Here is a 22,370-nt window from a genome sequence, read left to right as displayed (position 1 = left end):
TACAGTCACAGGACAGGAAGAAAAGAACCATGCAGAAGAAGAGCCAAAAATTTTTAAAACTGAAAAAAAGACATCAAGCACAGATAAAATATCTTATATGGATAAACCCCACACAGGATGAATGAAAAGAAGCCATACCTAAGCACCTCACAGTAAACTGCTGTGCACCAAGGACAAATGAAAATCCTAAACCAGCCAGCGGGAAAAAAGACAGCGACTCATCAAGGGACTTAAATATGATGGACAGTTGATTTCATAATGAAAATACTGAAAGCCAAAAGGCACTGGAATATTGTCAAAGTACTAAAAGAAAATATCCAAATGTTTAAAGAACAATTAACACCCATTTTGAATAAACTCTTAAGGAAGAAATAACACATATCCTACACAAATTCTTCTAGAGAAGAAAAATGATGGCACTTACCAGTTCATTTTATGAGACAAACTAAACCACAGCAGAGATATTACCAAAGGGTGAAATTATATGCAATCCTTGTCAGGAGCAAAGATGTTAAAAATCCTGAACAAAATATTCAAAAATGGACCCAGCAACATATAAAAATGATAATACATCACAAGCAAATGGGTTTAATGCAGGAATGCAATTCATCACATTAACAGGATAAAGGAGAAAAATATCATAGAGTCAGAAAAATAATTTGATGAAATTCAATAACCATTTAGGATAAAAATCCTTGCAAACCAGGACTAGATAAGGACTTCCTGAATCTGATAAATTATATTTATAACTAACTGTAGCACTCATCATACTTGGTGAAATGTTGAAAGCTTCCTACAGAGATCAAGGACAAGACTAGGATGGCTGAATCACAGCCTCTATCTAACATCATACTGCAAAAAAGGAGGTGTAAGAAAGAGGGGGAAAAAAAAAAAACTCATTCACAGATTCTTTCGATTGTGTGCATAGAAAATCCAAAGGAATCTTTGGATAAATTTCTAGAATCAATTTTTTGGGATATATAAAGTCAGTGTGAAAATCTCTCATGTTTCTAAATAAATATTTAGATTTACATTTTCTAGATATTTAGAAAAGGAAAAAGAATCAAAAGTTATAATTTACACTAGCATCCAAATAGAAAATATCTGGGAATAAACTATGATATGTAAGATATGCAAGACCTGTACAGGGAAAAATTTTAAATGTTATTTGGAAAAATTTTGAAGTCCATAAAAATGGAGGGACATACCATGTTCATGGTTTTGAAGATTCCATATTGGAAAGATGTCAATTTTTCCTTAGATTCCATGCAGTCTTAGAGAAAACCATAGCAGTTTTTATTTGTTTTATGGAAACTAGAAACAGATAAACTGATTCTAAGATTTAAGTGGAAAAGCAAAGAGCCAGTAATAGACTTGCTCCACTGGATACTGAAACTTATAGAGCAACAGTAACTAAGAAAATGTAATTTTGGCAAAAGAACAGATAAGTAGACTATAGAATAGAAGCCCTGAAACAGTTGCAGGCAGATGTATGTTCCCACACAGAGAGAACAAAGTTGCTAGATTCTTGGAACAATGTTCTTACTCTCTGTAATCCTGGGTAAAACTCATCCTCTGTGTGGACTTCAGTTTCTTCATCTCTAACACCTATAATCTTGACTGTGTCACAAAAATTCTGATTTGAAATAAAAGTAGATTAATAGGCATATCCAGTTTGCAGTGTCTCACTTCCACCCAAAAGCAAGACAATCTTCAGGAAACCATTCCCCCTCTGCTTTCTGGGAAAAAGGAAAAGCAGGGATTATGCCTCCCGTTCTGCCACCTACGTATTTTAGTCTTAAATATTCCAGGCAGTCTGAGTATAAAGGGTATAGGTTGCTGAGGCTTATACTGTTTGCTCATTTAGGAGGCATACTAGGCAGTAGATAAATCAAGTAGACCTTGGTTTTAAAATACTACTTTTCATTTACATGTCTATCAAGTTTTGACTCAAACTATTTAAGCTCTTTGAGTATCAGTTACCCTTACTCATGGAAGTACAGTTACTGTGAAGGTTAAATTGAATAATGCTTGTAATAATGTTAGGAGAGTGTCAGCACAGAGTAAGCATTTATTTTTTTATTTTTATTTTTTTAGATTATTTTATTTTATTTATTTATTTGACAGATGGAGATCACAAATAGGCAGAGAAGCAGGCAGAGAGAGAGGAAGAAGTAGGCTCCGGGCTGAGCAGAGAGCCTGATCCTAGGATCCTGGGATCATGACCTGAGCCGAAGGCAGAGGCTTTAACCCACTGAGCCACCCAGGCGCCCCAGAGTAAGCATTTAAAAAGTAGAAGCGAAAGTTAAATAAGCCAGATAAAAACAAAGATCTTATAATTTCACTCATATGTGGAATCTAAAAAATAAAAGAAATGAACAGATATACCACAACAAAAGAAACAGACTCATAAATACAGAGAACAGACTAAAAGTTGCCAAAGGGGAGAGGGTGGGAGGATGGGTAGAATAGGTGAAGGAAGTTAAGAGTTACAAACTTCCAGTTATAAAATAAATAAGTACAGTGTGGTGACAGGTGTTGATTACACTTTTCATCGTCAGTACCGAGTGATATATAGAGCTGTCATATCACTATGTTGTATACCTGAAGCAAAAATGTCAATTATATTTCAATTAACAATAAAATAAATAAAACAAAAGGTGGAAGCTATGGTTGAAAATAGACCAGGGCTGGTGTTAGGGCTATGGTGATGATGAAGACAGAATAACAGAAATAACAAAGCAGACTTGTGAGGGTTTATCACATAGTACCTAATGTGTAGTTAATGTTTATGAAATATTTGTGGAATGGGAAGGTTACTCATTTACAGGCTCTCACAAACCCTACAAGTAGTTAAGGTTCCTTGTTTGTTAAGTGTCAGACTCCCTTTGAAATGATAACCAGATTCCTAATACATTTCTTTTTTTTTTTCTTTAAAGATTTTATTTATTTACTTGATAGAGATCACAGAGACAGACAGAGAGAGAAGAGGAAGCAGGCTCCCCGCTGAGCAGAGAGCCTGATGTGGGGCTCGATCCCAGGACCCTGAGATCATGATCTGAGCCAAAGGCAGAGGCTTAGCCCACTGAGCCACCCAGGCGCCCCTCCTAATACATTTCTGCCTCCTCCCAGTTATTACTGAACCTGGGCTGGTTCCCATGCTACCCCCTCCCCCAATCAACCCCAATACCTGGCCTCAGCTAACATCTCTTTCCTCCTTCCCACCCTAAACACATGGGAACTCTTCTGCCTCTTGTGGTCAACTGATGCCTCAGTAGCTTGCAGCCTGGCTAACACCCCAGAGATTCTTAATACAAAACCACCCATAAAAGAGTATTTCCAAACCAACAAGAAGCTAGGTACTACAATGCCCTATTCCAGAAATTACTCTTGAGGCCTGAAAACATCTGCCTGGATGGAGTGGTTGGGGTTGACTGCAGAAGGAGCTGGCCTCCCCTCCTCCAGGGGGAGCCACAGTAGTATCCACCTTTCCCTGCTGGGACAGTCATTCTAGATGCCCCCCAAGACACCATAAATCAAGGTGCTTCAAAGTTACAAATGAATATGCTAAACTGTAATTACCTAAAGAGATTTTCCTAATGACAGCTGTTGACTTTTAAGCATTATCAGGGTCCTGCTCCTCCCTTCTCTGCGGAGAGGGTCACACCTGCCACCCAGGTGTTCGGAGCTTCCTGCTTCTTGCTGCTCCCTCACATCTTGCCCTTCCTAGTAAGAGAATCTGAAACCCGTTTTGGAAGTTCACTAAAATGTTAAAGAAAATCTATTTGCCTGCAAAGAAATCCTTATTATTGGCCAAAGGGTTTTCTTGTTGGGTGTTCGGTGGAAAAGTAAGCAGGTAATCTGCACCCTAGATCAAGAAGACTCTGTTATTCCTTCATCCCTCAGCCTACCCCGTTCCAGATGCACAGCTCTACCTGCTTCTTACATCTTGCTGCCCCTCTGTGAATTCTCTCCCAGTTCTTGCTGAGTAACAGAAACGAAGTCATCACTCTACAGCCTCGACTCAGTTCTGAAGTTCTGAGCGCGCTGAAAATTGTTACCAAAAGGGATCTCCCCAAGTCTGTGAAACCCAAAAGGTACTATGCTCTGACTTAGTATTCAGTCATGTCAGCAAAGCACACTGAGGAAAAGTGAATGTAGCAGTGGCCATAACCACATCGAGGGCTCACCCTTTGCTTCGATTTCCTGAGTACAGCAATAAACTGAGTCAGCCCATGATAAACTTGTTTTGAAAGAAGCAAGGGAATGAAGTGACTTAAATTACCTACATACTCACTGTAGGCTCTGCGTCTGTCCTAGCACCCATGAAAGACACAGGACAAAATCACCACCTAACAAAGCCCTACTGACAGTCATAAAGCAGGGCAGAGGCTGGGACTTTGCCTACAGGGCAGGAGACTTGACCTTGGAACCAGTGGAGCTTGAGAAGAGCTATACCCCACCGTCTCATCTCCCCCAGACATCACAGTCCACATTCACATGTGCTAAGCTCACACCTCTCACAGCGCCCTTGGCCCCCACCCTGCACAATGTAATTCAGCCTCTATGTATTTGTCAAGGACAAAAGGACATTGGTTTCAGCAGCAAGCAACTTTTTCCATGGAAATATAGCCCTAAATTTTATTTTTTTATTTTTTTTAAAAGGTTTTATTTATTTATTAGACAGAGAGAGAGAGAGAGATCACAAGTCGGCAGAGAGACAGGCAGAGGGGGAGATGGAAGTAGGCTCCCTGCTGAGCAGAGAGCCTGATGTGGGGCTGGATCCCAGGATCCTGAGATCATGACCTGAGCAGAAAGAAGAGGCTTAACCCACTGAGCCAATAAAAATAAAATATTCGTTCTATTCTATGACCAACTTTTTAGGAATATATCTTCTGTACTCTTGATGCACATTCTTTGCAAGTATTATCTGCTTCAAATAACTGAGAAATTTCATCAAATTACCTCTATACTGAACTTCCAGATCTCTGAAGAGAAGAATATAGTCCAGCCTCTGAGAACCATAGATTCAAAGGGAATTCAACAAGTAAAATCTTAGGGCCTTATGCAAACTGTTGTAGGGTCACTCTATCTGTGACCTAGATTTGTGCTAATACTTGTGCTAGAATTGTGCTAAGAATTGTGCTAGAATACTTGGCCTAGCATTGTGCTAATACTTTATTCACACTACTTCATTTACCCTTCATAGCAACCCTACAAAGCAGTTACTATTATTCTCCCATTTTACAGATAGGGACACTGAAGCACGCAGAGGGTAAGTCACTGGCTCAAAGTCACATAGCTAGTAAGGGGGGCTGGGATTTGAATCCCGTTCATGACTTAACCACCCTTCCCAGAATATGAAGAGAATGGGAATGTGTGGTGCATTCACTTTGTGGGGAATTAAAGTTTAATGTTTAATCACCATATAACTGAAATCCATTGGCATTAGAACCGGGGCACCACAGTTCTGAATTCCAAGCAATGGTGACTTGCCATTCCTTCCTTTATTCCCTCCCCACACATGGGACTTGGTGTCGAGCCTGCTCAAATGATCAGGATCACAGAGCCCCTGGTGAGAAGGGCCAGGCTTTCCCACTGCAGGAGGAATTAGAGAACCTAGGTTACCCATCCAGGACTATTCCTTTCCCTCCTACTGCTGACTGAGAGAACACAGTTATACCAGGACAAACAGGAAGCTGGTAATCCGATAGGCCAGAACAACAACCCTCTTGTTCAGAGCCACTGGAGGGGCACAGCAACTAACCCGAGTCCCTGGACCTCCTGCCTGGAAGGAAACAGGGGGCCCCTGGGGCAGGGTTGGGCACGCCACAGGCAGTCCTGGGTAAGAACCGCAGCTTGTTTCTCCTGACCAGCCGCTCAGCGCCCCCTTAGCAGCCTGCTCAGCCCTAGGATCTGGATGGCAAGGAGCAGGAAGAGGATCCCTGTTTACTGGGAAAATCCACCATGCCAGTGTTTGTTCATAAGCCCAGCCAGTCCCACAGGTTGAAGGTGGGTCATAATTTCCATGGCAGAAGTGAAGACAGAGAGGCTCAGAACGCTTGAGCGATCTGCCCAGCCAGGACATCACAGTCAGGTACTGAACTGTCATTTTATCTGCCTTTAAAGCCCTTGATTCAGTGCATTTTTCATTATGCCTTGCTGTAAAATTTCTTTCTCAAATTTAACCAACAGTATCTTGATTTTTATCTGGCTAAAAAAATAAACAAAAAACACCAATGAATCAGTATCAGATTCTTTAAAGAAAAACATTTTATATAAAAAAATTTTTTAACATTTTAAAGGGAAAATGAAAAACAGTTGCAGAATCATGACAACTACTAAACACTGGGTAAGGATTGGGTACAAATTGAAAAGAAAAGTCCAAAACCACCCAAAATAGTAATATAAACAAATGTACTAATCTCAAACTTAGAAAAATTTCAATATCTTTATTAATCAAAGAAACACAAAAATAAAATCAATGCATGTGAACTATTAAATTGGCAATAAAGAACTTTAAAAAACCATGTTGCTAAAAGAATGTATTACTGTTGTAAGTGCAAATTGCTACTATCCTTTTTGAAAGCAATTTAGTAATTTGTATCAAAGGTACAGATGCTTTTTGTATACTCTTTCACCTAGTAATTCCATTTCCTGAATCTACCCTAAGGGACTTATTTAAAATATGAAGAGGTTACATGCAGCGCTTTCTGCATTACTTATATGTTGGGGATAAGTGGAAAGCAGCTTAAATGTCATTCTAGTAAGTGTTGTTATATTCAGTCAATAAAGTATTACATGGCCATTAAAAATGATGGTGACAGTCCATGTAGCAAAATGGAAAAATATTGTTAAATGCAACATTAAGGGAAGATAACTAGGATAAGGATGTAAAGTGTAATTTATGTAAAAAGGGAATATGTAGACATGGGATATCACTTCTGCAGAAAAAAAAATTACCCATAAGAGATTAAAAGTAAACACATCAAAAGGAGAAAGCAGGGTGTATTGCTCAAAATATTTTATGAAGGCTCTTCTGATAAGTTTACATGCATTTACTATATCTTCTACTTTCCCTAAGGGATTTTTTTTTTTTTTAAACAAAAGAGAACCATATTTGGAATAGTCTTGCCTGCTGTGATGGACCTTGGCCCACTTGGGGGGCACTGCCAGGTGCTGAGTTTCCAGAAGTGAGCCTGAGGGGCGGCTCACAGCATCCTTCCCTTCGTGTGGTTTCTACACAGCTTTCGTGCCGTGTCTGCTCTCACCCTACACAGATTACTTTTGTTCCATTAACGTTACACTGTGGTTCAGGGGCTACAATGAGGGCTATGGGGGAAGACCATTCAAACCTAACAGTAAAACCCTTTTTAGGTTTCTTTTAAAACCTAAAAGAAAAAGAAAAACTGAGGACTTTCTTTTGGTTTGTTTTATACCTCAGGAGCAGCAGGCTGCATTTGCCATATGCAACAGTTCCTGATTAACACTGTATTACGTATATAAGCAGTTTTTTCCTTTTATGTCTACAGCCCATTTCGGTCCCCCTTGCCCCACAGAGATATTTCCTAATATGCCTGAGGTGTATCCTTATGTCCACAACAGTGCTTACTAAATGTGCAATGGGTGTTTCTATGCACCTATTTTTAACTTACTGAAATACTAGTTTGTGCATTTCATTCTTCTTTTTTCCCATTAAGTACTATGCTCTTACCATTCACGCACATTGCTCTGTGCAGAGTACTGAGCTGCTCAGTAATAAATACAGTGAATTGTGTATCCACTAGGGCACTGAATGCCATGGACTCATAGCCTGTCATTTCTTTAGCTCCTCCTGCCTCCCCCATCTCTGCCACTTGTCTATACATGTGGACTGTATGCATATGGCCTAACAAGAGCAACAGTACCAAGTGAATATGATAATTCTTTAAGCCCCTTTATAATTTTTTAAAGAAAAAAACTGGACTTGAAATATGTAGTCTTCAAGCAGGTATTTTTCTTGTATGCCAAGAAGTCTCTGTGATAACTTTGATATTTAAAAATGTATAAATAAAATATATTCAAATCCTTTATCCTCTCTTAGAACTATTTTGAAGCAGCTGCTTTTGGAAGGGCCATAACTAGTCACCTAAGACTGCTAAGGCCGGGATCTGAATTCCAGGAATGTCAGAAAGCTGCTCTTGCTGTCTGATGACATGATTCTGTAATCTGGTATCTCTGAGGTCACACTTTGATCCTGAAATTGACACTCTGGGAGCCACGTATGTCTCAGCAAGTGCACATAGCAGGACATAATGAATGAAGGCAGGTTTCTGGCCAGGACGGAAGCAGGGGTAATGTCCCACTGGGCTCTGTGCCCTGCCTGTGACCCCTACCACAATAAAAGCTGTTTATGACTACAATCCTCTTTAGTCCTGAACTTGATGTTCATCAAAGCGGTTTCCCACAGACTTCCTCCTTTGCACCTCTTAACAGTCATGTGCAGGCCAGGGAAGGCGTTACCAACTCCAGGTTAGAAGGAAAGGTGCTGAGGCTCAGAGGGGGAAGTCACTTGCTCAAAGTCACAGAGGCAGCAAGGGGTAGGAGGGACAGTCCTACCTCAAATGGTGTGAGTCGCCCTTAGGGAAAGGTGGGGAAAGTCCACCACTGACCACAGAGGAAGAGCACGCCCGTGTATTCTTTGAAAATCAGGGTTCTAACAGCCTATGCCTACCAAGGCAGGGGTGATTCTTATCCTAGTGACTTTGTGCTCTAGAGATCATGTTTCTACCAGTCCCTCCCTCCCCTGATCCTGGTGAACCATGAAGGGAGGCGTGAGTGAAAAATGGGAGCCCCAAAGGGCCAGCTCCTCCCCTGCAGGCATCTTTTTTCAGAGCTGGAAAAGATCTTAGGAACTGTATCCATCAGGGTTCTGGCAGGAAACAGATGGCACTCTCAAACTGGGTAATTTGAGGAGAGTTTAATAAAAGGGCCATTTATAAAGGGTGGGCAGGGACTAGGGGAACCACATTGTAGTGTTCTGGGACCCGTAACAGTGCCACAGTTACATCCTAAAAACCAAAAGGGTGAGGGAGAAGAGGCTACTGGAACCTTCAGACAGAGTGCCCTGGGGAAAGGGCTGCCTGCCAGGAGACAGATACAAGGAGGAGCCAGGAGAATCAATACTTTGGCCCTATTCCTCTGCCACTCCCTGTCCCCTAATGTCCTGTATGATAATTTCCTTATAGGGTAAGAATGCAATAGGGGGCCAGGAAGCAAGGAAGCCAGGAAGCAAGGAAGCCCATTCATATAGTCCCTACTGATCAGCTTCCAGAGCACAGGACAGGGTGGAGAAGGCTGGAGAGAGGATCTGCAGCACAAGAACAGACTGACCCAACCCTTTAAATTGAAAGGTACTATATAACTCCCAGGGAAATCAATGGATGAATTGCAGAGCTGGGCTGGGAACTCGATCCCTGGGTGCCAGTCCCGGCTCCTCCACCCTCATTTGACCAGAAGGTGCCTATAAGCATGGCTCAAACCTTAAAAAATAGTAGGCCTTCAAATCAGCTGGAAACTGTATCTTATTTGGAGTTGTATATTCCAAAGCTATTCCTAACTCCTACATGGTTCAGTCTACACTATCTTGGCACTACTCTCCAAATGACTACTTTGTTCACACCTGTGTGCTATACCTTTGACACAGGAGTCAGACTCCCCACAATTTAAAGGGATCAGCTCAGAAGAAAATACCTTGCAGCAGGTACAGGCATGCAAACACAAACGGGGTAGCACATGTCTGCAGTTCTGTAGTGAAGCCCAGCTGTGGCACAAGAGGGGAAAAAAGATCCTTCCATACAACCTCCCAGTTCAGACAACCAGGCCCCCAACCTTCAGTGAACTGGCAGAGCACACTCTCACTCTACTTACACAGAAAAATAGCTGTGCATTGACCCATGAGCTGCCCAGGCGTGGAAAAGTCCTCCAGGATATTTTAAAAATCACATGTTCTTCCAAACCTTTTAAAATTTGACTAGAGAAGCGACTGGCTAAAAAAAGAGCAAATGACCGAGATCCTTTTTGGAAGCATTGTCTGAGCTACAAATTCAAAAATTAAAGATCGAAATGTTATTTGACTTTCAATTTCCTTATATATTCTATAAACCTCGCCGTTTTTTTAAAATAAGAAGGGTTCCCAATTCTTTGGATAAGAGACATAGCTCAAGAAAACCATAAAAAGATTATCAATGACTAATCTCACACATATATTAGCATGATACTTCTATAGAAAATTTAAGAACACCAAAGAACTCTTATTTGGCTTCCTAATTTTTATATTCATTCACTCCATCTCTCAGTGTTTCCTGAGCGTCTGTGTTTGGAGCTGTGGGCAGGACAAAATGTATTAAGACTCAGAGTGGCAAGTGGGAACCAAATCTCAAAGGAAGGTTCTCCCATTTTCTTCTGTCTCTTGCAGGCAGTGAGGAGGCACTGAGAGCTTCCCAACAGAGGAATAATTAGACTGCGCCATGCTCTGGCAAGTTATGCTAGAAATATATACAGGATGCTGCTGACGACGACGATGATGAGACCCAGAGGCAGGAAGCCTCATGAGGCTGTTGTGCTATTGTAGTCAAGATGCAAGGATGGGCAGAAAAACCACTTTTCCAGATCACAGAACGTGGAGAAGGAAGTGGCAGAAATTTGGATCATGACACAGCAGGGAGATGTGTCCTGGAATGTGGGAATGAAGGGGACTCATGGCCATACGTGTTTCTCACATGGAAAGGGTGCTGAGCAGATTGCTGAGGGCTGAGTGCCCAGACAAGGGTGAGCTGTGCCCTTCTTCGTGCCTTGTCTGAGGGTCTGGAGGTCTGCTCTGGCCAGGGACTGGAAGGGGACCTCTCACCCCTGATGGTCACCCCCGATCCCACCTCTTCCAGTGGGTCAGCACTAGGGTGAGCCAATTCTCCCTTGGCATAGCCCTTAGAAACAAAGCTTTTTCTCAGTGTGGGTGAGACAAGTACCCTGGATTTTCCACCTGCTGGAGTGGCCTCTAAAGCTTGAGAGCGTGTGCCTCTCCTTCTTCTCCTGGGTGTCTAAAAAGGGGCTCAGTGAGGACTCTTCCACAAAGGGAGTTAGTGCTAAACAGCTGAAACAAGAGCCATGACCAGCTTGGCTCTGCTCAGGAATCCAGCTTTCCTCTCTGATTCAAACAAAAATGTCACATAATCAAGTTCAGAGTTTTAGCAGAGGGCCATTTGGCTGGCCGTCTGAAAGGCAGCCAGTCCACGGAGCCAATTTTATTCCACAGAACTGTTCATGCTCAGGGGATTTGCTGTACAGCTCTCTTGCCCTGGACAGGCTGAAGGAGAAGTCCCGGGGCCAGCAAACGTGTGGTAGGGATCTGGTGAGGGAGGGAGGGCCGCCCAATTACTTTCTGCTGACACTGTTACAGCTGATGCGTGAGCCGCTTCTACAAACCAGTTGCCCAGTGGCAGTGGCTGTGGGAAGCTGGCTGGCAGACCTGGCACCAGCTGGAAACGACTGCATGGACTTGGCAGGAACTCTGCCCAGCAGTGGCAGTGCCCTGACCCGCCACAGCTTCAAGAGGGATGCAGGGTAAATGAGAGAAAAGGGACAACGGGATTTCTGTCTCAAGAGACTCTGAGCTTGTGCCCAGTTTGCTATGAAGCCGTTGCATGGCCCACAGGGACAGGATCTGGTGGAGGTGTGCCACACCCTCTGCCGACGGTTCGCTTGGACAGCCTTGCACCAACAAGGGCATCCTTGCCTGGCTCTGCCATTCGACCCTCAGGCCCAGATCTATCTACCAGAAATCACACAAATACCCTACAGCCACTACAGAGGAGATAGAGCCTTATTCATCCATCCTGCAGGTCCCTTCCCCGATCACTGCCCATCACTGACTGCAGGGTCTCATGTCTCAGGCTGCCCTGCAAGTCCCCCCACCCCCAACTCCCTGCCCCTACCTCTAGGCAGCCTCACACCTCAGGGTTCAAAGCTATTTTGCGGCAGCAGCAGCAGCTGTAATAACAGCAATGAGGAGGCCTCTGGAGTGAGTCACCATTTCAAAGTATGTGCACACACATTCCCTCATTTGTCCTGATAACTGCCTCTCACCTCTGGGTGGCTTGGGACGGAGAGTGCAGCTAACAGCAGCCTGCTTTTCAAACAAGGTCCTCCTCAGGAATGCCAGCAATCTGACCAGTAATAGCCTTTTCCCAAGACCTTTCCTCCCTCTCTTCAGAGAACCCACATTCTCCTCTCTGCCCTGCCGTTAGTAAGCCCATGGCCCAGGTTGGTGCATGGCTCTCCAATGGCCAGGTACAAGGAATCACGCCTGCAACCCCCAACCTACCCTGTCTTAGACTTTATATATATATATATATATATATATATATATATATATATATATATTAAATTTACTTATTTGACAGACAGAGATCACAAGTGGGCAGAGAGGCAGGCACAGAGGGGGGTAGGGGGAAGCAGGCTCCCTGCTGAGCAGAGAGCCCCATGTGGGGCTTGATCCCAGGACCCTGAGCCGAAGGCAGAGGCTTATCCCACTGAGCCACCCAAGGCCCCTGTCTCACGGTCTTAAGCAAGCCAGCCATCTTTGCCTGGCTCTGGCATTTGACTCTCAGGGCCCAGAGAGGCCCAGCTGGGCCTGTACCTCCCTGTTACTTGACTTCAGGGTAACAGAGTTTCCTGGAACAGAACTCCTGTGCATTTCAAGGTGCATGGTGCCCTGTCCCTACAGTTGTTCAGAGCTTTGTGCCCAAGACTCTGATATAATATATCTGTGGGGGGGAGTGGGATCCTTAGCACCTGCCATAGCCACAGGTCTCTACCAAGGAAAGAAGCCACAGTGTGTTCTGTGGCTAAAGGGTGACTGGGGACCACTGGAATGGCTTGGTGTAAGACTCTGCCTGTGATGCTCCTCATGAGTGATGACTGTTTGACCCAAGACATCATCTCTTTGGGGGGGATTTGACTGTGAGACACAGCACTGGCAGCAAGGAAGAAGCTAGGGTGAGACAGTAGAGAGGGCAGTAGAAGCAAGAGATAAATGTAGCAAAGAGCCCAGTTTTGCATGCCTGGGAGAATCCCCAGGGTAAGGAGCCCTGGAAGCCCAGTTCTAAAGTGATGGTCAGACAGTAGGTACTTAGAGTTCCTGGTACATCCTGAGTGATGAGGTGTTAGGGGGCCTGCTGGGAAGTACAGAGGCCCTGGGTGAATGGAGTGTATGTGGCTGGGACCCAGGCCTGAGGGTCCCCCTTGTCCCAAGGAGCTCCCATATGCTGACACACCTCCTAGAGGTTGAAAAAGCCCGACTAGAATAGGAAGGAATTCTTACCAGAGGAACAACTGAGCTTCCAAGATATTAAATGACTTGCTGATACAGCCACTGATGCCAGCTCACCCATCAAACATCCCCCTGCCTCCCTTTCCAACAGAACACTGACCTCTTTAGGGACAGCAGTACGTGCAGCTGAAACTTCTCCCAAAGAGCCCCTTACACCTAAGTGGCCACATAACAACTTCTGGCCAATCAGACATAAGCAAGCATTTAGGGAAAAGCTTCTGCCTTCCTGATGGAGCGACTGGCCCTGCTTTCTGCCCTACTTCTCCTTCCTGCTTCAGATGTAGCAGCCATCTGCCACCATGAGGAGGAAAGCCATGTGCCAGGAACAGCACAGGTAGGAAGGTAAGCGACTGAGTCCCTGATGACACTGTGTGAGCCCTGGACTGGCTCCTTTCAGAATTCTCATTGTGCCTGAGAAATAACTACTTACCTTTTTTTTTTCTAAAGATTTTATTTATTTATTTGACAGAGAGAGAGATCATAAGTAGGCAGAGAGGTAGGCAGAGAGAGAAGAGAAAGCAGGCTCCCCACCCAGCAGAGAGCCGGATGCGGGGCTTGATCCCAGGACGCCGAGATCATGACCTGAGCCGAAGGCAGAGGCTTAACCCACTGAGCCACCCAGGCGCCCCACTACTTATTTAAGCCACTCTTGGTTGGGTTTTCTGAGTTTTGCAGCTAAATGCATTCCTGACTGATACATCTGCCAAGTCATAGAGCTACTGGTAAATGGTGGGACTGGGCTCCAAACACTCTGTATATTCTCAGAGCCTATCTTGCTTGTTTTCCAGGGGGCAGCACTACTTCTTGCTCTCAGAACAAAGGGTCTGCATATTCAATAACATGATGTATGTAAAGCACTTCACATATCAAAGCAGATACCCAATAAATATTAGCTACTGTTGTTGTTGTTGTTGTTGTTATTAGGCCAAGTAGGCTCCAAGCCATTTCAAGCTCCTCTGTTTTAGTATCTATGACCACAGCCATTCTGGGAGCCCATTAAAAGGCATTCTTTCTGAGAAAAAGAGAGTGAGGAAGGGTTAGGTCCTTGGGCCTACCAGGGCTACTGGGAACAGGGGGGTTGTACCCTGGGATGGACTCCCATTCCCAGAGCCTGCCTGTCCCCTGGGAAGGGCAGCATACATACAGAGTGGCTCCTGCCATCATCAGTGAATTGGAAGACTCCCATTCTGTTCCTTCAGTCTGGACCCAGCAACCACAGAAAGCCAGACAAAGGCCCTGACAAGGCTCAGTTAGGGGTATCAGGCACCCTGGCAAACTTAAGCATTTCTCTTCCTTCCCCAGACACAGAAGTGTATCTCCGGCAACCAAGGATATTGTTGCTTTTACAACAGAACATTGGAAACAATCTAAAAGTCTAAGAGCGAGGTACTTTTTAAAATTAACATATAATGTATTATTAGCCCCAGGGATGCAGGTCTGTGAATCGCCAGGTTTACACACTTCACAGCACTCACCATAGCACAAACCTTCCCCAGTGTCCATATTCTCACCACCCTCTCCCTAGCCTCCTCCCCCCCAGCAATCCTCAGTTTGTTTTGTGAGATTCAGAGTCTCTTATGGTTTGTCTCCCTCCCGATCCCATCTTGTTTCATTTATTCCTTTCCTACCCCCCAAGCCCCACATGTTGCATCTGCGAGGTACTATTTTAAAAAGTGATGCTATGTCCACAGAAGAGATTGACTATTCTATAGTCATTAAATATGATATTCTCTAAGGGTTTTTATAATTTGAGAAAAATTCTCATGTGAAAAATAGCTGACATATTACGCTATCCATGTGCTATACTTCCCATGATCCCCTTATGACATTATACATGCACATATGTAAGAGAAAGTCAAAAGGCAAGGAGAGTAATAAAAAAGGTAGCAACAATTAATGCCTTTAAGTTGTGGTATTATGCATGACTTTTTTGTCTCTACATTTTGTATGTTTTCTATGATTTCTGTAGTTTCTTTTATAACCACAAGAAAAACTGTTTTAAATAAATTGAAGAAAGGGGAAAGCGTATTAGTGACTGAAGTTGTGATATTGTTATTACTATTTGGACAGGATATCTGGCTTTAAAACATGCTATTTGCCAATAGCCAGAAAGCAGATATTTCAGTGAAATACTTTTAAAATGGAAGAGAGTCTCTGATGTGGTATTCCTCATTTCCCAGCAAAAGAAAAACACCACCCCCCTTAATTGGGGCCTGGGTCTAGAGGCACATCCTTTACTCATTTGAAGCAGCTCTGATCTGAGACCCCTCTCTCTGGGGATCCCTGAGAGAAGACCCTCCCTGTAAAAGACCATCTCTGCCAAGTTCACAGAGCATAGATAACTGAGACACCTGGAGAGAGATAGTCTGGTGTTCTGATGAGGTCAGGATTTGGTTTCTCTCCCCCTTAAGATGAAAAGTGAATGGATGCTAAGAAAACCACCACAGCCATGGCAAATTTATTAGTGCTCTGGGTGCTCTGGGCTACCTTTCTTTCTCTTTTTCTTCCCGAGGAGTTTGTGTTCCCACACCACACAACTTTCTCAGCCTATCCTTTCTTTTCTCACATGAAACGCTTGGACCCAGCGGTCTGGAGGAAAGAGTATCTCCATTATCTTTCCTTCACACTTGACACAGCAGGTGTCCACCTGGACCTGGATACTTAGAGATGGAAAGTTAATTTTCCATCATGTATCTAATGATTCAATATATATTTTGGGGGACTCTGATCTTTGGGACCAAAGAGCAGAAGACATCAGATACAATAATAAAACCACGAATAAAAACTCACGTGGTTAAAGATACTCTTTTCATCCAAAGAAATTGTGTTGTTCCACACAGTTTTAAGATTCCATTTCCTTACACTCAGGAATTACTAGAATGCTGTAAGCATTCTGTGAGGAGTCTCACAGATTATTCAGACGCATCCGTGACAGATGCACAACTCCCAGATTCCCATGAAATGTTTTAAGTTTTCCCCGATAACCCTCATCTGGCTTGACATCACGACATCAGTGATTTTTTTCAGAATGTGAAAGTTCAACAGCTTGAAATGTTAAAACTCTGTAAAAAGCAGCATTATCACCCAGCAACAGCTCAGAGGTCTGACACTTGAATACAGGATTTGTAAGATATCTAACAGTACAATCCAGACTTGATGAAGAAAGAATTGGCTAAGAGAGTACAATAATATTGCAAGAGGAAATATTTACTCTGTTTGAGCAACAACTTTTTCAAGCAGCCACAAGATCACAGACTGTTGGAACTGGAAGAGCCATGGAGATCCTCTAATCTAATTTCTTCAAATCGAAGCTAGGGCCTGGGCACCCCTCCGAGGGAGCACATGACTACAACAAAGCCTTACAGTGAGGAGGGGGTCAGGGATCCCATCTGGGCCTCCAGTGTTCCTAGGTACTACTAAGTAACATTTATGTTAAAGCCTCTGTCTCCTGGCCTGGGGCAAAGACACAATGTCTCCCACCTATCTATTGAATAAAATCCAAACCTGGTTTTTAGGGCCCTGGTCTCACCTTTCTACCTTTATTCCACACTCTCCCAACACCTGCACAGGCTCCCTTCTGCACCTGGGATACCATCTCCCCTGCTGAGGCCTTCTGTCCATTGGTATTCAATATATCCCCTGCTTCATGCAGCCACCACGGTTCCTCCAACCTAAAAATGCTCATTCCCCTGAACAACTACACCAGCTTGTCCCTATTGCTAATTGAGAATGTATCATATTCTGTACTCTATTATTGGTATGTTTGTTTTATATCCTTCATCAGATTGCAAGTTTCCTGAAGACAGGGAAAATGCTTGATTCATATTAATTAATTAGTTAATTATTCCGTGCTCCTTTGCTTATTAGCAGTGCTTAAGAAACTCAGAACAAATGTGTTCATACTACATTTTTCTTGTCTCTAAAGGTAGATCCAATAAAAGCTCAATTCACTGCACTGCAGTCATTATTTTTCTCTTGAGGGAAAATTTATACTCAATGAAGTGCCCAAATCTTAAATGTATATACACTGAGTTTACATAAATATATACACCTGAGTTAAAAAATCCCTACTTTGCTGTAAGAAACCACTGTTTTGATTTTTCCCTCCACCAAAGATTAGTTTTGCCTATTCTAGAATTTGATAGAAATGGAATCAAATACCAAATACTCCTTTTTGTGGAAGGCTTCTTTCACTCAGTTCCTTAGTTTCATACATGCTGCATGTATTAGTGATTTTTTTCCTTGATATTGCTAAGTAGCATTCCATTGTATCCTACTGCTTCTGTATTCATTTTCCTACTAATGTGGACACATAGGCTTTATAAGTGTTGTCAACATATATTTCAATTTCTCTTGTGTAAATAACTGTGAGAGAATTGCTGAGTCAAATAAGGATATATTTAATTTTAAAAGAAATGCTAGAGGGGTGCCTGGGTGGCAGTTAAGTGTCTAACTCTTGATTTCAGCTCAGGTCTTGATCTCAGGGTCAGAGTTCAAGTCCTGTGTTGGGCTCTATACTGGGCATGGATGGAGCCTACTTAAGAAAAGAAAGAAAGAAAGAAAGAAAGAAAGAAAGAAAGAAAGAAAGAAAGAAAGAAATGAAATGAAATGCTAGGGCTTTCCAAACTGGTTATATCATTTTACATTCCCACCAACACTGAGAGCTCCAAATTGCTTGTGGGAAGGTTTTTGCCATTGAACTAGAATTTTTTTATAAACATAGGGCTATTCAGATTTTTTGTTTCATCAGGTGTCAGTTTGTTTGTTTTTTAAATAGACTTATTTATTTGCAAAAAGGAAAGAGAGACTGTGCAAGCATGGGGAGCAGCAGAGGGAGAGGGAGAAAGAGACTCCCAGTTAACCAGAGAGCCTGATGCAGGGCTTAACCCCAGGACCCTGGGATCATGACCTGAGCCAAAAGCAGACACTTTACCAACTGAGCCACCCAGGTGCCCCCAGGTGTCAGTTTTGGTGAGCTGTATTTTTCAAAGAATTTATAGAATTCATCTAAGTTGTTGAATTTTTGGGGCATAAAGTTGTTCCTAATATTCCCTTATTAATTTTTTAATGTCTGCAGGACTGGTAACACCTCTTTCATTCTGGTTCTTGGTAATGAGTGCTATCTATATATCTAATCAATTTTATTGATCTTTTAAAAGACAAAACATTTGGATTTATGGTTTTTCTCTATTTTTTTCCTATTTTCCAGTTTACTGACATGCTCTTATCTTTTTTCTTTCATAACTGAGTTTTTATTGGATCAGTAGAAACATTTCAATTTGTATACAATTCTTAACATACGTACTGAAAATCTTAAAAATCATGTAGTTATGATTCTTTTCTAAAAGTTATTCCAGTGACCTTCCAGCTTAAAATTTGAAGGCACATTTTCCTTAACAGTATGTCAAGTATCAGTATCTTCAAATGTTAATACACTATCATCTGTTAAGTCATGTGAATTTACAATTTAATATCACATACACTACATTCTCAAATTTTCAATCTTGCACAGCACATTAACAAGTTACTAGGAAAATTGGACTACCAGACCAAGATGTTACAGAGTGCACAAAATTCTGACAGGGAGAGCCAAGATCAAGAGTGGTTTTCTTTAGGAAACAATTCTACCAAAAACAACATGCAAATAGAAGTAATTTAAAATGCTCAAGACATACTGAATTCACAAATGACTCCAAAATGCCATTTAGTATGCTTGGTATTATAGGATATAAGAACTACCCCATCTATGGAAAGTTGAGCTAACACACAAGACAATCAAAGCCTCCCATATTCAATATCTCACTATTCTTTGGTTGTATCAAAAAATGAACAACCAACAAATGATTTCACCTCTGATTGAAAAGCATTTACCCTTAAAAAATAGGATGAGGGTGCCTGGGTAACTCAGTGGGTTAAAGCCTCTGCCTTTGACTACTGGGTATTTATTCTAAAGATACAAACGTAGTGATCCGAAGGGGCAGGTGCACCCGAATGTTTATAGCAGCAATGTCCACAACAGCCAAATTATGGAAAGAACCTAGATGTCCATCAACAGATGAATGGATAAAGAAGATGTGGTATATATACACAATGGAATACTATGCAGCCATCAAAAGAAATGAAATCTTGCCATTTGTGACAACGTGGATGGAACTCGAGCGTATCACGCTTAGCGAAATAAGTCAAGCGGAGAAAGACAACTATCATATGATCTCCCTGATATGAGGAAGTGGTGATGCAACATGGGGGCTTAAGTGGGTAGGAGAAGAATAAATGAAACAAGATAGGATTGGGAGGGAGACAAACCATAAGTGACTCTTAATCTCACAAAACAAACTGAGGGTTGCTGGGGGGAGGGGGGTTGGGAGAAGGGGGGTGGGGTTATGGACATTGGGGAGGGTATGTGTTTTGGTGAGTGCTGTGAAGTGTGTAAACCTGGAGATTCACAGACCTGTACCCCTGGGGATAAAAATATATTATATGTTTATAAAAAATTAAAAATTAAAAATTAAAAAAAAAAAAAAAGCCTCTGCCTTTGGCTCAAGACATGATCCCAGGGTCTGGGGATTGAGCCCTGCATCAGGCACTCTGCTCAGTGGGGAACCTGCTTCCTCTATCTCTCTATCTCTCTCTCTCTCTGCCTGCCTCTCCGCCTACTTGTGATCTCTCTCTCCATGTCAAAGAAATAAATGAAATCTTAAAAAAAAATAGGATGAAGTGGGATTCTCTCTTTCTTAAAATTGTTTCTAGAACTACTACAAAATTGGATTTATGAAACAGTTGATAAAAATATTTCTCTGGATTGTACAAAAAGGGATATGGGGGCACTAAGAAGACATTGTATAGTGATATTAATCAGATGGCTTCTTTCTCTCTTGTTTCATCAGTGGCTGGACTCTCCTCATTTTTAGTTTCTCTGTTTTCTGCAGGTAAGTTTCTTGGTTAGGTACTTCAGCCTGTTTTCCCTTTGCTCCCCTTTTCCCCTCTGTAGGCACCTTTTTGTCTGAAGATTTATCCTCTCCTGCTGCCTTTTTTTGCTTCGATTTCACTTTTGCAGGTGCAGGTTTAGCTGATAACCTCAAAGATCTCTTGGGCTCATCTTTTGCTGCCCCCTTGCAGGAGTGGACCTTCCTCCTGGGCATCATGGTGGGAAGTGGGTGAATGCCTGGTGCCTGTGCCTGTGTGGCCAGGTGTGTGCAGAGCCTTTGTGAAGCTGGGTGGCCTGGCTACTGCTGCTCCTCCCCACTGTTCTTATCTTTTTCATGTCCTTCTTACTACTTATTTTAGATATTTTTCTTAAAAATAAACCTTCAGTCATTGAGTTTTAGACCTGTCTTTTCTGATATGGTAGCCAATGACCACATGTGGGCATCTAAATTTAAATTAATTTAAATTAATTAAGAACTAAAGCCACATATGATTAGTGGCTATCAGACTTGACAACACAGATACAGAACATTTCCATTGCCACAGAAATTTCTGTTGTACAGTGCATTTAAGATTTTTCTTTCTGAGGTGCCTAGTTGAACCACCAACTCTAGATTTTGGTTCAGGTTATGATCTCAGGGTCATGGGATCAAGCCTCTAGCCAGCTTAGCGCTCAGCAGAGACTGCTTTGGATTTTCTTTCCCCTTCTCCCTCTGCCCCTCTTCTCTCTCTGGTAAGTAAGTAAATAAATAAAATCTTTTAAAAAATCATTTTATAAAACAAACATTTAAAGCTTTAAAATTTCCTCTAAGTACTGCTTTAGCTGCATCCTACAAATTGTGATGTTATATTTTCATTATCATTTAGTTGAACTATTTTTGAATACCCTTATGATTTTTTCTTTGAAACACAGATTATTTACAAGTGTGTTCCTGAATTTCCAAACATGTGGGGTTTCTCAAGATATATTTCTGCTATTGGTTTCTAATTTAATTCCAATGTAATCAGCGGATATACTACTACATTTTTTACATATTCCAAATTTTTAAACTTTATTGAGACTCATTTTATGGTCCAGCATTTTGACTGATGTGGTAAACATGCTATGTACAACTGAAAAGAACATGCATCCTGTTGCTGAATGTAGTATTCTACAAACATCAATCTGGCTTATGTCTTCATCTATGCCTTTTACTGATGTGTGTGTGTGTGTGTAACTGATCTATCAGTTGCTGACAGTGGGAAAATCTCCAACTCTGATTGGGTAATTTTTTGTTTCTCCCTTTAATTCTGTGAATTCGTATGTGAGTTGCTACCTGGCATCTTTAGTTGGCTATTATGAAAAAGAAACTTTGACTAAAAGATTTAACAAAGAAGCTTCTGGTATCTCATTAATATGCTGAAGTATACAATGAACTATGTTGCTTATTTGTTATGTTAACAGTAGTTAACATATTATGTTAACAGTAGTTTACTAAGACCCTAAAAATGACAGTTTCCTCTAGAAGTTTTCAAGTCCCATGTCTTCATCTACTTATAGATATATTTTTCAAATTTGCTAATCTGAACTAATTATAGGAAGGAGAAGTTTGCACTTCAAATGTTTAAAATGTGTGCTTTTGGTTCCACCTCTGGTATGGGCAAGTTAGCTCCTACTGGACCAATTCTCCTAGAAAAAGCTGTACACTCAGACAAAATATAAAAACAATTGCCTGAAGCACTGGAGAAAGACAAAAAATAGGGAAATTTTGCAGGAGGGCTGAGATGTGGGAGAAAGGAAAAGACATAGATGAGGTTCTCAATTTTATAGCTTTTAGCCTGGTTGAAGGCTGTGGTCAGTGCCATGCTGAGTGGCTAAAACTCCAACAGAAAGCATGCAGTTCTTTCAGAGACAGATTTTGGGACCACCACAGCCACTGGAAAGTGAAGAGGGAATCCCAGAAAGAATAGAGCCAGAAAGAGAAAGCCTCAAATTCTGTGTAAAAACTCTGTCCAAATCTCCTAGACATGCATGCATGAGGCAGACTCTCAGCAACCTAACTAAGGATAAAATAACTGAGCCAAGAACTGAGAT

General features: G+C 42.1%; 1 protein-coding gene and 1 pseudogene across 6 annotated transcripts in view; both read right to left on the bottom strand.

Moving 5' to 3' along the window:
* CTDSPL (CTD small phosphatase like) overlaps positions 1–22,370 on the bottom strand; it is a 117,200-nt gene that overhangs the window by 62,206 nt on the left and 32,624 nt on the right. The gene's annotated exons all lie outside the window — the stretch shown is intronic.
* Positions 18,356–20,606, bottom strand: LOC309869317 (non-histone chromosomal protein HMG-14 pseudogene; annotated as a pseudogene). Its single transcript has one exon. The product of its transcript is annotated as a non-histone chromosomal protein HMG-14 pseudogene (transcript).

Source organism: Mustela nivalis (assembly GCF_964662115.1).
Source record: "Mustela nivalis genome assembly, chromosome: 1".
Lineage (NCBI taxonomy): Eukaryota > Metazoa > Chordata > Mammalia > Carnivora > Mustelidae > Mustela > Mustela nivalis.
The sequence above is the reverse complement of the archived record's forward strand: the minus strand, read 5'-3'. Positions and strand labels throughout refer to the sequence as shown.